The sequence below is a fragment of the Macrotis lagotis genome, chromosome 3, assembly GCF_037893015.1.
Source record: "Macrotis lagotis isolate mMagLag1 chromosome 3, bilby.v1.9.chrom.fasta, whole genome shotgun sequence".
Taxonomy (NCBI): Eukaryota; Metazoa; Chordata; class Mammalia; order Peramelemorphia; family Peramelidae; genus Macrotis; species Macrotis lagotis.
The window spans coordinates 231338886-231353775 of NC_133660.1; the positions used below are offsets into that span (position 1 = coordinate 231338886).

The following is a 14890-nucleotide window of genomic DNA, read 5'->3' on the forward strand; positions in this document are numbered from 1 at the left end:
TTCTTTAAGGATGGAATTAAGACCCAGGATTTGAGATGAATTTAGGGGGAAAAAAAAAAAATTGGAGATACCGGGGATCGAACCCGGGGCCTCACACATGCAAAGCGTGCGCTCTACCACTGAGCTATATCCCCCACTGATAAATTTGTTTTTACACTCTATTTCCATTAGGTTCTTATCTATTTTTCTGAAAAAGGTTGATAGGGCATGAGTGATGTCCCTTAAAGAGATCCCAATACCGTTTGTATTCCAATAATCAATAAATTTCCCTCCTCCTTTTCTGTCTTTTAACTTATCCCTCATAATCTTTTTATTTATTTTGTTATTTATTTGTACTTAAAAATGGAAGGCAATAGAGAAGCCCTAAAGATGTTTGAGTATAAGGATTTTTTTTTTCCTGGCAGAATCGAGGAGAATTTGTTGCCAAGGGAAAGACCTCTCGGGAAGCTATTGAAAAAGTCCCGGTTAGTCTTTTCTATGGAAATAGAGACTATAGGATAAGCTTTAGAGGTGTGACCAAGAGGGAATCCTCAAAAACTGATGCATAATTAGACATAAAAAGTGAAGAAAAAAGTCAAAGATCTCTGACACCACCAATTGTCACACTTCCCCATATTCAATTATTTAGGTTTTGCTTGGAAATTACCATTGATCATGCTTCATTTCAATTCCCAAACTCTTTCTGCTTCAGGGTCTACACAATTTTCCGATATTGACCTCTTCTTTCTGAAGGAATTTCACATTATTCACCTTTCCTTTACTTTTCTCTCCACATTTTATTCATTTCGTGGTTGGTTTGGTTGTCATACCTTGCACTACATCTCAACACTTCATAAAAACATAATAATTGAGAGAGAGAGAGAGAGAGAGAGAGAGAAAGGACCTTTTTTTTCAATAATGCGGTCCGTTTCTTTCACTTCACATTTGATGAAATTGAGGCCTAAGAATGATTGCTAAAGTTTATTATATATCATTTTTAAATAAACAAACATTTAAAAAATAATTTGTCCTGGAGAGTAGTCTGTAACCAAGCCCAAGAATTATCACTACTCAATCTTATCACAAAGGATCAAAGGAAAAGAAAAAGGACCTATTTGTACAAAAATATTTATAACAACTCTTTTTGTGGTGGTAAAGAATTGGAAGCCAAGTATGTTCATTAGTTGAATAATAGCTGTACAAGTTGTGGGGTATATTTCTGGGGAAATACTATTGTGCTATAAAAAAAAATAATGGGCAGGACTGTTGTAGAAAAACCTAGGAAGACTTACAAAGTGAAGTGAGCAGGCCTAGGAGATCACTGTACATAGTAACAACAATATTTTTGGAAAATCATCTATGAATGACTTAGCTATTCTGATCAATGCAATGATCCAAGACAGCTCTGAAGCACTTATGATGAAAACTGTTATCACCTCCAGAAAAAGAACTAATGGAGTTTGAATGCAGTTGGAAGCATAGTTTTTGGTCTTTATTTTTCTTGTTTATTTTTGTTTTCTTTCACAATCTGTCTCAAATGGAAATATGCTTTATATGCCTTCACATGTCTAATCTATATTTAATTACTTGTCTTTCTCAAGGAGTGGGGAAAGAAAGGAGAGAGGAAGAGAATCTGGAATTCAAATTTTTAAAAAAGTTAAAATGTTTTGTACATGGAATTGGGAAATAGTCAAATAAATAAAAATATATTTGGGGAGGGGAATCTGACCCTCTCACTACTCTTCCCTCACTGAACAAATATTAAACAACAAGACTAGAAAAAAACAACCTGAATTACATATCTGTCTCTTCTGGCAATCTCTGTCTCTGCCTCTCTTTCTCCATTTTAAATTAATCCCTTCTTTGTAAGGTGAGTTGTTTCCCCTTGCTTAAAAAAGGAATCTCTTTTGACTTATGTATGTGCCTTGTTTTCAGTTACTTGAACCAACAATATTTCTTTCAAATCACAGTAGAGATCACATCTTTATGAATTGTAGAGCAGAACTAATCATTATTATTAAAAGAATATCTTTTAAAAATTCCTTTGTCCTCCAAAGAAATGACTAAGTCATTTTCAACTAAAATGAAATGCTAAACTCCTAGTTATCATTCCAAGGGGCTTGCTCAGAAAAGGTTCAGAAACTTTACTTAGCTTTTTTAACTTTTCTGAAGTTTGGTATAGACATCCTCCTTTAATGCTGATTTAGTAAGAAAGGAAAGAATTTGAGAGGCAGAAACCTGAGACTCATATCCTGAAATGATGGACAAATTTATATTCCTAAAGAAATCAAAGCAAAAGCAGATGAAGAAGCTACTTATCAAATGGGAGTTTTACAAATAAAAATCCTGGACTCTTTGTCTCCAGGGTTACTTGGATCTGCTTCTCAAACCTCCTCTCTAACATTCATTTACATTCTTTTAGGGATACTTAGATTAAAGTAACCTAGAAGTCAGTCTCCCAGATTTCAAGGACAGGGAGATACCTGACCTTTTTCACTTCCCATCCTCTGGACTTTGAATTACTCTTTTGTGGGAGAAAGGAAGGGAAACAAGCATTAACACCACATTTACTATATGACAGATACTTTCACAACTATTAACTCATTTGATCCTTACAGACACTCTGGTAGATAGCTACTATCATGAGGTTCATTTTGCAGTTGAGGCGAGAGAGGTTGGGTGACTTGCTCTAAGGTCTTGACTCCAGACTCAGCTAATTTCAATGAGACACTGGGAGAAGGGAAATAAGAGTAAGAAGAAAACAGATGCATAATTTGAAATTTTCTCTTGAAACAATCAAACACTACAGAAACTTTTTAATTTGTTTCTTTTTGTTTTTAAGCAGGAGAGTGGTACCTGTAACAGCTAAGAGAAAGGCACGATTTGGGGACCTGAAGACCTGTTAGTTTATTATGGAAATAGCCTAGCTCAGTGGCAATGAAAATTTTAAATCAGAGGAGATGGCATAGTTGCTCTGGGAATAAAAAGGAGACAGATCGAAGAGTTATGACAAATAAGGAATCCACAGAACTTATGTGCCTCATCAGGAAGCAATTTCTGGCCTTCTCAAATCCATAACTTTTGATCCTCATCACTATCTGCAACTTCCAGAAGCTTTAACACCCCAGTTTCCATATCAAAAGCTTTTCATTCAAGTCTCTCTTCAAACTTTTCCCCCAACCTTTCAAGTTTGTTTTCCCCAATTATTGGAAATGCTCGTCTCTCTTTGATGTCATCCTTAAATCTATTGATTTTTAGAGATATGTTGAGGTGCTAGAGGAATGATAAAATCATTAAGGGAAATCTAGAGTTTACAGAACTGGAAATAGTACAATTCTATTTGGGACAAATTGAGACATACAGTTAATTATATCGGTTTGGAGCACGGAAATGTGGATACATTTGGGAATCAGCATCTCCAAACAAAAGCCAGGAAGTCTAAGAGGTCTTTCTTGGAAACAGGGTTTTTTAAAAAAACCACTCGTCCCTGGGTGGGCTCGAACCACCAACCTTTCGGTTAACAGCCGAACGCGCTAACCGATTGCGCCACAGAGACTCTGTAAAGCTGTTTTTTTTCCCCCGTACAACTCATCAGGAGAATAACCGGAATCTTGGTTCCTAAACTGTCCTGAGTATGGAATCCGATAAACTTGCAAAGTCTCCATAATTTTGTTTATAAACTGGAACGAATTCGTCCTTAGAAAAGTCTGTTGATTTGATAGGGAGGGATGCAGAAGCGGAGGTCGATAATTTTCTTTCTTCTGGTTGGAATAAAACTAAAATAATGAGAATCCTTGTTGCTAGGTTACGGTATCCCAGGGTCTCAGGCGCAGAGTCTAATCCATCCATCCTTAGTATTCATGGGGTTTGTGGTTATTGAAAATTTAGTCTCTGAAGGTAGTATACGCTAGAGAGCTTCTGTTGTACTCATTTTAGGTTTTGTTATTCAACTGTTGGGGGGGGGGGGACGCTATCCTAACCTGGCCTAATTTCCTACTCCCACAAGGTCTCTGTGGCGCAATCGGTTAGCGCGTTCGGCTGTTAACCGAAAGGTTGGTGGTTCGAGCCCACCCAGGGACGGATTGCTTAAACTATTTTTCAGGCTTATTATCTTCTGGCCAGTCTTTTCACTCTGTAATATGGACTCGCAAAACACTAGTTCTGACTTCTGTGGTCCCCACCTGTAAGACCTCCTTTGTCCCTTTCCATTTACTTCTCTTTCAGAGTTTCTCCAGACTTCTCGTACTTTAGATAACAATAGGAAACTTGTCAAGAATGTTGACCATGTGTAAAGACTGGGGGGGGGGGGGGGGGGGGGCCTGGAGAAGACAAAAGGATTAGGAAAATATAATAATCCAAAATCGGAAAGAGCAATGGGTGGTCCAAGGTCTTTTTGAAAAAATTGCCTAGTGCTTAAGCCAATAAGAATGGACAGGTATTGGTAAAACAGATCTCGTAGATCTTGAATTATTTGAGCTTTGCTATTTTTGATTTTTAGTCACTTCTCCCATGGTTCTATGGATTCTACTCTGCAAAGTCTCTACAATTGTTCCAAATGTTCACTCTATTCTTCCCTCTGGATCCAGTATATGGTTTCTTCTGCTCAAAGCCCTCCAGAGACACTGTAATGCTTCCCACTTCAATATTAAACATTGTTGTCTTCCTGTCTCCATTTGTAAACTGCCATTTAAAAAAACCTCTCTTAGAATCCCATCACATGAACTCTGCATTCCTAGGGCCATATTGGAGAATTTGGGAATTTGAAAGGGCCCCCTGCCTACAACAAAACTGACCAGGTAAAGAGGAATAGACTCCACTGTGTTCCAGATGAGACATATGCACTTGTGAATAACTCTAATTATTAGAAAAATTTCCTTCAATTAAGTCTAAATATTTTACTCTTACTATGGATATTCTAGATCCTTATATTTATTTCCTAGTTTCATCCTCAGGATCATTTTCTGCTTATCAATGTGTTTCAGAAATGTGTTCTCAGAAATGAAAGCCATGCAGACTAATTTTAAAATTGGAAGAGTTCTGTTACTCTATCAAAAGAGCTTTTCTAGTCGAACCTATACTTCCAAAGGAATCCCAAACAACCTAGGAGACCTATCGAACCATCAATCTAGGGAAATCATGCCCTACTAAACCAGTCTATTTCATATTTGAGAATGTAAAATTGTTAGCAAGTTTATCCTATAAGCAATCTTAAGTTTGCCTCTTGAAAATTTCTAGCCATAATTCCTGGTTTTGCTCTATTGGACAAAATAAGGCAAACTGTGTCCTTCTTCCTTGTTAATACCCTTCAAACACAAAAAAGCAGTGATCATGTTTCTGATCTATCTTCTCCAGGTTAAATATCCCCATCATTTTTTTGTTTATTTGTTTTTATCAAATCCCAACACAACAGACTTCATCTTTCCATAGGAGAATGTGTCATCAGTTCTGTAGGAGAGAAAAACCAATTAGGAAGGAAAGTTGCCTGAGGCAATTGCCCTATAGATCATAAAACTCTAAGCTATTTAAACTCTTTTTAACTCTTTCATTCCCTAGACAGGAATGGAAAGTTTAATGAGTCTAGGTATTTTTCTGAATTTATGTATTCTCTCTAATTTGGGAAAATTATAAAATGTGAATTAATGACATCCCATTTCATTCTAACTGTAAACATCCATGCTGGGAATATTCCCAACAGTTGTATAAATCTTTACCTCTTTTCTTTTGTACTTCAACATACATATAATAAAGTGAGCTGAAACTTAGACAAAACTAATTTGCTTTGTTTTTAGAACTACTGGAAGAAGTATAAGCAAAAAAGTTCCTAGGGGAAAAGAATTATTAAAGGGAAGGAGAGAACAATCATTTATCTATCACTTATTTTTTAATATTTTGTTTTTTCAACTACATGCAATGGTATTTTTCAACAGTCAGTTTTTGCAAGTTTTTGAGTTCCACATTTTCCCCCTCTCCCGACAGAGAGCAATCTATATTAGTTATGCATGTAAAATTATGTTAAATATAGATCCATATTAATCATGTTGTGAAAGAAGAATCTAATCTAGATGGAGGGGAAGCATTAGAGAGAAAAAAAATACATATTACAACTTTTAAAACATGAAAAAGGGGTAGCTATTAGGTGGAGTGGATAGAGCACCAGACCTGGAAGTCACTTAACTCCACTGCCTTGCAAAACCAAAAAAATGTTGAAGATAGTAAGCTTTGATCTGAATTTAAACTTCATAGCTCCTTCTCTGAATAGGGAGGGTATTTTCCATCGCAAGTCTTTTAGAATTGTCTTTGATTTATGTACTGCGGAAATGGAAAAATTCATTATAGTTGATCATCACTCAATGTTGCTGTTAGTGTGTACAATGTTCTTATTCTGGTTCTGTTCACTTCACTCAGCATCAATTCACTGCAACCTTTTCCAAGTTATTCTGAAGCCCGGTCCCCTCATAACTTCTTACAAAATGATAGTACTACATTACATTCATATACCACAATTTGAGAACAATCATTTATTAAGCACCTGCTATTCATTAGCCACTGAACCAAATTCTTTGCAGATTTGATCCTCACAATGACCTTGGGATGTAGGCACTATTATTCTTAACTCCATTTCATAGTTGAGAAAAGTGAGGCAGACACAGGTTAATTGATTTGCCCAGGGTCATATAACTAGTTAGAGTTTGAGGTTGGATTTGAATTCAGTCTTTCCTGGCATCAGGCTCAGACTTCTATCCAGTGCAAAACGTGCCCCTTATCCCTTATGCATCTTCCATTGCTCTCTTTTCAGGGGTTGGTCCCAGATTTTATTGAGATAGGTGGATGACTTAAACTATAGTCCAAAATTACTAAATTGGGAAAATATTTTATCCCTATTCTGAGTCTTGATCTTATCAGCAATAGAGTTTGCACTTTAAGGGGATTCATTTCTGCTTAGAGAAAGAAAAAGATGGCAATAGAAAGAAGTCGAATTCACTGGACTTTTTCTCTACAGCATAACTGACACCAGTGCTACTTGTTGTACTCAGATCAATCATATAATCTGTATCACAATCATAGCTTCCTCAGCTCCACTATCTTAAACGTGCTATTTGCATAAAGAAATTGGGAGCCAGCATCAGTTGAGGTTTAACTTTCCCTTTTCCCCACAATTTACTACCTTCAGTGATTGGATCACTTATTTCCCCAAATAGTTTCAATTCTCCCTCTCACATTTTACAGACCATGGGATTTTATTCGAATCAGTAGAAACAGATTTCTAGTCTTCAATCTCACTCAAATCCCTTGAATCTCTGTAAAAATGAATTGCTATTTAGTTTTATAAGCTTTCACTGATAAAACTGATTTTTTAAACCCAAATGTAAGGCTTCACTTTATTTTTTTTGCCCATGATATTTAATTTTTTAAAAATATGTTACGGTCTTCTAAACCTTTAAGGTCTTTGTGGATCCTATCTCAGTTATCCAACCTGGTATTCCATGTTAAAGGATCCACTGAGCTAAATCATTGGGCCTTCCTTAAAAGCAGTCAATTCCAAGCTAAACTCTGAGTCTCTTGGAGTAGATTCTGCCTATCATAATACTTTCATCTCCTGATAACAACAAGAAGGAACATGAAACTGGGACATGAAAAGAGATGCAAATCACATTTGTTCTCTAGACCTATGTTTCTCAGACTATTTTCCAAAGATAGGAAACACTTATTTCCTTCTGCATTGAAAGTAAGGAGTGGGGGTGGCTAGGTGGCTTAGTGAATAGAGCACCGGCCCTGGAGTCAGGAGTACCTGGGTTCAGATCCGGTCTCAGACACTTAATAATGGCCTAGCTGTGTGGCCTTGGGCAAGCCACTTAACTGCGTTTGCCTTGCAAAAAAAAAAACCCTAAAAAAAAAGTAAGGAGTTATGATAACTAAAATCATACCTAAGTCTGTATAATAAGAACAGTTGGACCACATGGAGGAGTTTATAGACTGATTGTATGCAATCATTTTAATGTTACCTGTTTGTTGTAGCCTGAATCTGAAGACTAGAGAACACTGGACAAGAAGTTCTGGATTCTAGATTCATCTAAGCCACTATGCAGGGTGGGGAACCATTTAGATATTTATAACATCATTTATGGGCTATATTTGGTCAAACATTTAATTAATCTGTCCCTTAAAAATTACAAGATTTATTGAATAGAAGATATCACCAAACCAAGAAAGCCTAACCCTGGACAAAGCTAGTCTCGTGGTCTGCCCAGTCTTTTCTTACACTTCTGAATAGTTAGAGAAAATTGCAAAACTGATCTGATTTCACTCATTGTTAAGGCAAGATTGCAACTTCTGTCTCTGGTACTTGATAAACTTTTTATCCATTCTTAGTGATGGTTTATGTCAACCTCATATGAGAAATTTTCTCCCCTTCTCTAGACATCAATCCTATTCTGACATTCACTATCCTCCCCTACACACTACCCCCTTCAACACACACACACACACACACACACACACACACACACACACACACACACACACACACAGTGTAAGCATATGATTCAACTTTTCAGAGAATATGGAGTTCTTCCAAAAAGAGCTTCCTTAGTCCCTCTTCTCCATTCCTCCAATCTCAGAAGCAGTATCCTATTCTTTCTAAAAAGGAGAGTTATGCTTATTACTCACTATCCTCCATTTGTACCCTAGATATTTTATTCCATCACCTCTGGGATAAAGGGTCATGCCCCTTATCCCTTATGCATCTTCCATTGCTCTCTTTTCAGGGGTTAGTCCCAGATTTTATTGAGATAGGTGGATGAATTAAACTATAAATCCAAAATTACTAAATTGGGAAAATATTTTATCCCTGTTCTGAATGAATCTTGATCTTGTCAGCAATAGAGTTTGCACTTTATTAAAAAAAGGTATTTTTGCATTAAAACTGTTATTTAGTAACCTCTCTTCCTCATTCTATACTTAAGACTGAGAGAGAAGGTGAGATGACATGGATGCCGATGGCATTGAATTACAGAGGGGAAGTTGATTTCACAAGGAATCACTGAGTATTTTGAGCAAAAGACTTGCATGATCAGATCTTTACATAAGAAAAATTACTCTGATTGCATGAAGGGTGAACTGGAGAAGACAGAAAATGGAGAGAATAACATCCATAAAGAAATTCAGTTTGAGGAGTGATGATGAGATTCTGGACTAGTTGGATGTCAGTAGAAAGAGAGAAGAGGGTGGCAAGAAAGGTTGTGGAGAAAAAATCAGGAGCATCTGAGATCTGATAGGATATGATGGAAAGAGTCAAAATAACTCCAAGGTTTCAAGATCCAGTAACTATGTGAATGATGGTGTGAAATAGTGAAAGCAAAAGAAGCAGCAGAACTGGGAAGTAGAGGGAAGAAATTAGACTATGTTCTGGGCTTAATAAGTATGAGACACCATTAAAGTTTCCACATAGTGAAGCAGAAGGAGAAAGATATTGAGGAAAAGTCACATGACAGGCCCCTTGTTCAGCAGCTCAAGTAAGAGAAACTCTTCATGTTTGAAGGAATCCTGGCCAGGTCACCTTACTAATATAAAAGAGCAAAAGGGTTTAGATTCATTCTCCAAATTAACCTGAACAATCTTGGAGCAGCAGGTAAGAGAACAAGAAGAAGAGAAAGGATAAAGATAGTCCTGAAAAGAACAGAGGAATTGAGAACAATGAACCTTGTAGACCTAGAAAGGAAAGTGGTTCATCTGAATCACATTGTAATTTCATGAGCTCCCAGATGGGGAGCTTGGTCCTTGTATAGGACCAATATTGGAGAGATTTTTACAGCTTGTAACTGTCTCCATTAAGTCTGTTTGAAATATTGTCTTTTAGGACTCATCACTTAGACTCTTCATCATGTAGCCACTGGCTACTTGGGTTCCATTCTGCCTATGAGGAATCATCATTCAGACTCGGGAAAGCATGAGTGGAAATAAAATAAAAATTTATTAAAAAGGTTACAAGACATAGGAAGGTCTAGGGAAAGAGAGAGAGAGAGAGAGAGAGAGAGAGAGAGAGAGAGAGAGAGAGAGAGAACAGCCGCCAAGCAGCATTGACTGGGTCATGGTCAAAGAAGACTGTGGCCCTGAGCTGCACTCCAGCTTAGGTTTTTATGTCTTGCCTCTCTGCCAGAGGGTAAAAGGTGAAATCCCTTTCCCTATACTGGACAGGGAATTAGGTAGAGGGTAAAGCCTGAGGGAGATCAGGATACAAATCAAGAATGGGGGGGTGTGTCTCCACCCAAGCGGATTTTAAGATTACAATTGTTTCTGTTACAATCATAATACCGTACTTCAAGTCAATTTACATCTCAAGAGTCAATTTACATCTCCACACAAATCCTTTGGGTTACATTCACCATTTTCTTCATCTTTCCCTGGCATCAATCCTATGCCTTACCATGCTTCTTCCTAGTTATGCAAAGATACCTTTCAATGACTGTGACAGCCAAGAAGATTATTTTGATTTCCTTTAGTGAATGATGGGATGAGCTGGAATCAAGTAGGTGAGCCCCAGGATTTATTAAAAGAAAAATGATTCAGAGAGTCTAGGGAATTTGTTTGCCCATTCTTCAGATTTCCTTATATGCAAAAAACTAAAAGCAGAACAGTAGTGTAGGGTGTAGAGAAAGGGAGAAGGGAAATGCTCAGGTTAATGTTTCTGGAAATGATGTGCAGGAAAAGGAAGGAGAAAACAGGCGACCAGAGAACCGAATTCAAGTCAGCCTTAAGAATATAGATCCCCCCTCGAGGGGAGTGTAAAAGAGAGGGGAGATTTTTTGATCCTATCCAAGTCTGGAGGCCACTGAAAACAACCCAGAGATGTTTGAAGTTTGGTAGGGAAATCCTTGGAAACTCCGAGAAACAGTTCATTTGTCAAGATTTAGCTCAGCGGCCTTGGTATGAAAGCTGTAGGAAACCGGGACTGCCATCATAGACTTTGAGTTATACCCGTGTCTCTTAAATCTCTATCTTCTCCCTCCTTATTTTGAAATGTGCTCAAGTGAAGACCCAACCACAGTTGGTTCCTTTAGAACACTTTAGAAAGCGCTTTCTCTTCCTCTTCACCCCCAAGAAACTTTCCATAAGAAAGTAGACTACGGGGGAGGGGAGGGGATTTACAGTTTGTAATGGAATTTCTATAGTTTTTTTGTCTAAGAAAAATTTGCCTCTTACATACCATAAGCTTCCCTACCCACTTCCCAGGTTCTAGAAGAAAATGTAATCTACGGTAAAAAGCTTCGCGAGGCGGGGGGATTAGCTCAGATGGTAGAGCGCTCGCTTAGCATGCGAGAGGTAGCGGGATCGATGCCCGCATCCTCCACTTTTGTTGCCTCTCACAAAAAAGAAGTGTTACTGTTTAGTTATCTGAATTGTAAACCACAGGTGTGTGCAATATAAGCAGACTTCCACATCCCTCCTGGTCAAAGATACATAGTAGTAGTGAACCTCTTAGGCCTCCTCCATCGCATAATAAGTATTTTGAATCAAAATATCTGTCACCTACTTACTTCCCACCCATGTCCATTGAAATAGTTCATTTAGACCAGTAATAGAATGAACTTTTAAAATTCACTGGCTTGTGTCCACAACTTTGTAATTGAGATTCCATTATGGGCTCCCAAATCCTTTATCCCACAGTATTATTGCCTTCTTTCTTGTGAAAGTTTCTTGGGAGTGACGGGGAAGAGGTAGTGGTTTCTAAAACTTTAAAGCTATGCAGGGCAAGATATATAGCTCTATAATATTTTGAGATAGACCGAAATCTCTCCCATCCAAATCTATGAGAAAAAATAATTGACGAAATCTTTCTAGAATGGTAGAACCCCCCAAGTTTGTGTTCACTGGAATGACTTTCAAGAAGCCAACATAAATATCCCAAGGAACTAAAAAATTGAAAAACAGTTCAATAAACAGAACAAGCCATTCATAGCACATTTTATTAATTGACTGAACAAACTGTTCTCAGCCCCAGAGGTCCAAGGCTTATTTAGGGAAATGACTGACTGCTCATAGCTTCTTAAGATAGTTAGGAGGATAATTGGGAACCAGCACCTGTAAAGGGTTTGGGCGCCATACAGAAATGAAGCTGTTCCTAGAGATAATTCTGACTTTGTCACCAAACTTTGATCTCTTTCCTCTGTGGCACCACTCCCCCTAAATGTTACCCAAGAGCAAATGGAAAAGGAAGGCCAGTCCTGGTCACTTGAGTTTGTTCCCAGGGGCTGGTCTGGTCCAAACCTTGTAATTAAAACACTCAGCTCCTAAGCAAGAAGTCCTGCAGGGTTTAGAATTCTAACTGTTTTTCTTTTGTCTCCCTTCCAGTTTTATCTTAAGACACAGGAACCTGGGTAAGGACCAGTTTAGGCTCTCCCTTCTGCCATCTTGAACTGCTTCCAGGATTGTCCTGATTTGATGCCATGCAAGCCCACAAGCCTTTGTGAAGCATCTCCTAGGCTGGCCCTTGTGGATTTAAAAGACCAAAATGAAACAGTCTTTGCCCGTGGTTTGTATTCTATCCTAGGCAGGACAAACATGCTCTGTCAGGATTAGTGGGTAGCATATCCATTTACACAGCACAATAGAATTTTACAGCAGAAATGAAAATTGTTCTTCGGCCAGAGAAGTCTGCCCGAAGTGACCTTGGAGTTTCTTTTCAGTTTTGTCGTTTCAGACCTCAGAAAGGGCCCTGCGATTTTATGCTGCTGGGTTTGTCCATTCTCCCATAGGAGAGAAGCCATGTTACCTGAACAAGAGTACTAAAAAGCAAAAGTGGAGAAAAAGGGGGAGATCGGAGATGGAGTTGGAAGAGGCTACCCTATGTCTTTCTTTTCAAGTTTGTCCTTTGTTTATATTTGTCCTCAGAAGCCTGGCCTTCCACCTTGCCCTCCTGTCCAGCCATTCACGGAAGTAAGGACTTTGGTTTTAGGTTCTCAGGTACAGACAACCATAAATATAAGAAATCTCTTAGAACCGGTCAGGAGTAGTTTGGATAAACTTTTCTTCCGCGCAGGGGGATTAGCTCAGATGGTAGAGCGCTCGCTTAGCATGCGAGAGGTAGCGGGATCGATGCCCGCATCCTCCACTTTTGAGTTCTTTCTACTAAATCGTGAGCTTCGAGGAAACTTTCTTCTGTGTCCCTGGAGAAAGGTTAGATCCAATACAGACACTTAAGGAATTGTAACGTCAATCCCACCGCACCCCTGCTTCCAAGCCATTCACCAACTCTCCAATTCTATTGTATGTTACAGGCCTAAGTTAAACTCTCCATCAACATGTCAGAAAATAGAGGTGATCTGATATGAAAGTAGATGTGAGCCTTGGGGACTAAAGGAAGAAGAAAAACAGCGGGTAATTCAGATAGATGTATAGATATGCACGTGTAGATAGATAGTTTATCTCTCTTAACCACCCAACTACCTGGTCATCTATAGATAGGCATTGTTGCTTTTGCATATGAAACGGTTTTGCACAGAAAAGGAGGAGGTGTCTAGCAAATTTTCCGCGAATGACATTTGAACCATTTAAATGAGGAAATGTAGAGAGGATCACACAAGACCACTAGTTCTCCTCCTTCAGCTGCTAGAGATGTGGGACTTCCTTTCCTGGCATCCTGTAATGAGACACCAGCCGCTATCGGAAGCACCAGAAGGCTCTAGATTCACACTGAGGATGCCTAAAGACTAATGGAGGTGTAGTTGGTAAGTCTTGAGAATGTGGGAAGCACGGGGAGAAAGGGGGGGAAAAGTCCAAATGAGAAGAGCTAGAGAACAGACACTGTGCATTGGGGCAGAGAAATGATGACACTGTTTGTCTGAGGACTTCCATGCGAGAGTGTGCGAGTGTGCGATCATGTAAGACGTTCCCAGAAATCTTCAGATTTGACTGTTTGGTGACCATTTCTGAAGACTGAGCCTTTCTCCGAAGGGATTTGCTAAGTGTCCCAGAGGGCTCCTCTTCGCTTCCTTTACTTCTTCCAGAAGGTTTTCTCTTTTCTTCTTGGCCTTAACTCTTCAGTGGGAACCATGACAACACCTTCCCTTCCTTCAAGTTTATTCCTTTTTAGGCTGACTTTCACTCTGCCCAGCGGGTATCACCCTCACTGAAGTCGCCCCACAAGTCACCAGAACTAAAGCCACAGCAAAGGTCTATATTTTTTTACAGGAGTGCGATTCAGTAGTCTTCCTCGTCTTGATTCCTAAACTTCCCGAGGGTGGAAATCCAGAATTGTGATGGGTCCCAGGATAGAATTAACATCTTGAGAATTCTGGTACAAGATTACAAATTACGTAAGGAAGCTACCTTCATGGAAGCAGAAAGAGCAGAATTCAGGAGAAAAAGATAGTGGAGATGCTGGGGATCGAACCCAGGGCCTCACACATGCAAAGCGTGCGCTCTACCACTGAGCTACATCCCCAACCTATACTTCTTTTAATTCTTAACATACTTATATGATTTGTCAGGTGTTGAAGTGACTAGTGTGAGTCGATGAAGAAGGGAATAGACATTGATTCAGCTCCTACTATGGGTTAGATCTTGTATCAAGAGCTTTTAACATATTAAAGAACGCGACCCTCACAACAAACCTGCGAGCTAGAGGCTGTGATTATGTCCAGGTGAGGGAGGGAGCCGAATCTTAGAGATTAAATAAAGGGTCGCCCCTCAGGTCGCCCCTCAGGGGTCACACGGCTAATAACTTTGGGAGATTGGAGCTGAACTCAGATTTCTTCTGACACTAAGTACACCTCACTGTCTCTAGTACCAATGACTAGTATTTTAAGAAAACGTTCCAATTCCATCTAGATTCCAAAGAATCTATAACATTTTCTTCTCCTTTTCTAGCCCTAGACATTGAGCCCTGTGTTATCCCTTTGGGGTAGTTTCTCTG

At 38.9% G+C, this 14890-nt stretch overlaps 6 non-coding genes across 6 annotated transcripts; 3 read left to right on the forward strand and 3 right to left on the reverse strand.

The window, feature by feature from the left end:
- Nucleotides 1–62: 62 nt before the first annotated feature.
- On the reverse strand, nucleotides 63–134 carry TRNAA-UGC (transfer RNA alanine (anticodon UGC)). Its single transcript has one exon. It is a non-coding gene; the product is annotated as a tRNA-Ala (tRNA).
- A 3327-nt stretch (nucleotides 135–3461) lies between these two features.
- Nucleotides 3462–3535, reverse strand: TRNAN-GUU (transfer RNA asparagine (anticodon GUU)). The gene has a single exon. It is a non-coding gene; the product is annotated as a tRNA-Asn (tRNA).
- A 450-nt stretch (nucleotides 3536–3985) lies between these two features.
- TRNAN-GUU (transfer RNA asparagine (anticodon GUU)) lies at nucleotides 3986–4059 on the forward strand. The gene has a single exon. It is a non-coding gene; the product is annotated as a tRNA-Asn (tRNA).
- Nucleotides 4060–11253: 7194 nt separating this feature from the next.
- On the forward strand, nucleotides 11254–11326 carry TRNAA-AGC (transfer RNA alanine (anticodon AGC)). Its single transcript has one exon. It is a non-coding gene; the product is annotated as a tRNA-Ala (tRNA).
- A 1688-nt stretch (nucleotides 11327–13014) lies between these two features.
- TRNAA-AGC (transfer RNA alanine (anticodon AGC)) lies at nucleotides 13015–13087 on the forward strand. The gene has a single exon. It is a non-coding gene; the product is annotated as a tRNA-Ala (tRNA).
- A 1260-nt stretch (nucleotides 13088–14347) lies between these two features.
- On the reverse strand, nucleotides 14348–14419 carry TRNAA-UGC (transfer RNA alanine (anticodon UGC)). The gene has a single exon. It is a non-coding gene; the product is annotated as a tRNA-Ala (tRNA).
- Nucleotides 14420–14890: the final 471 nt, after the last annotated feature.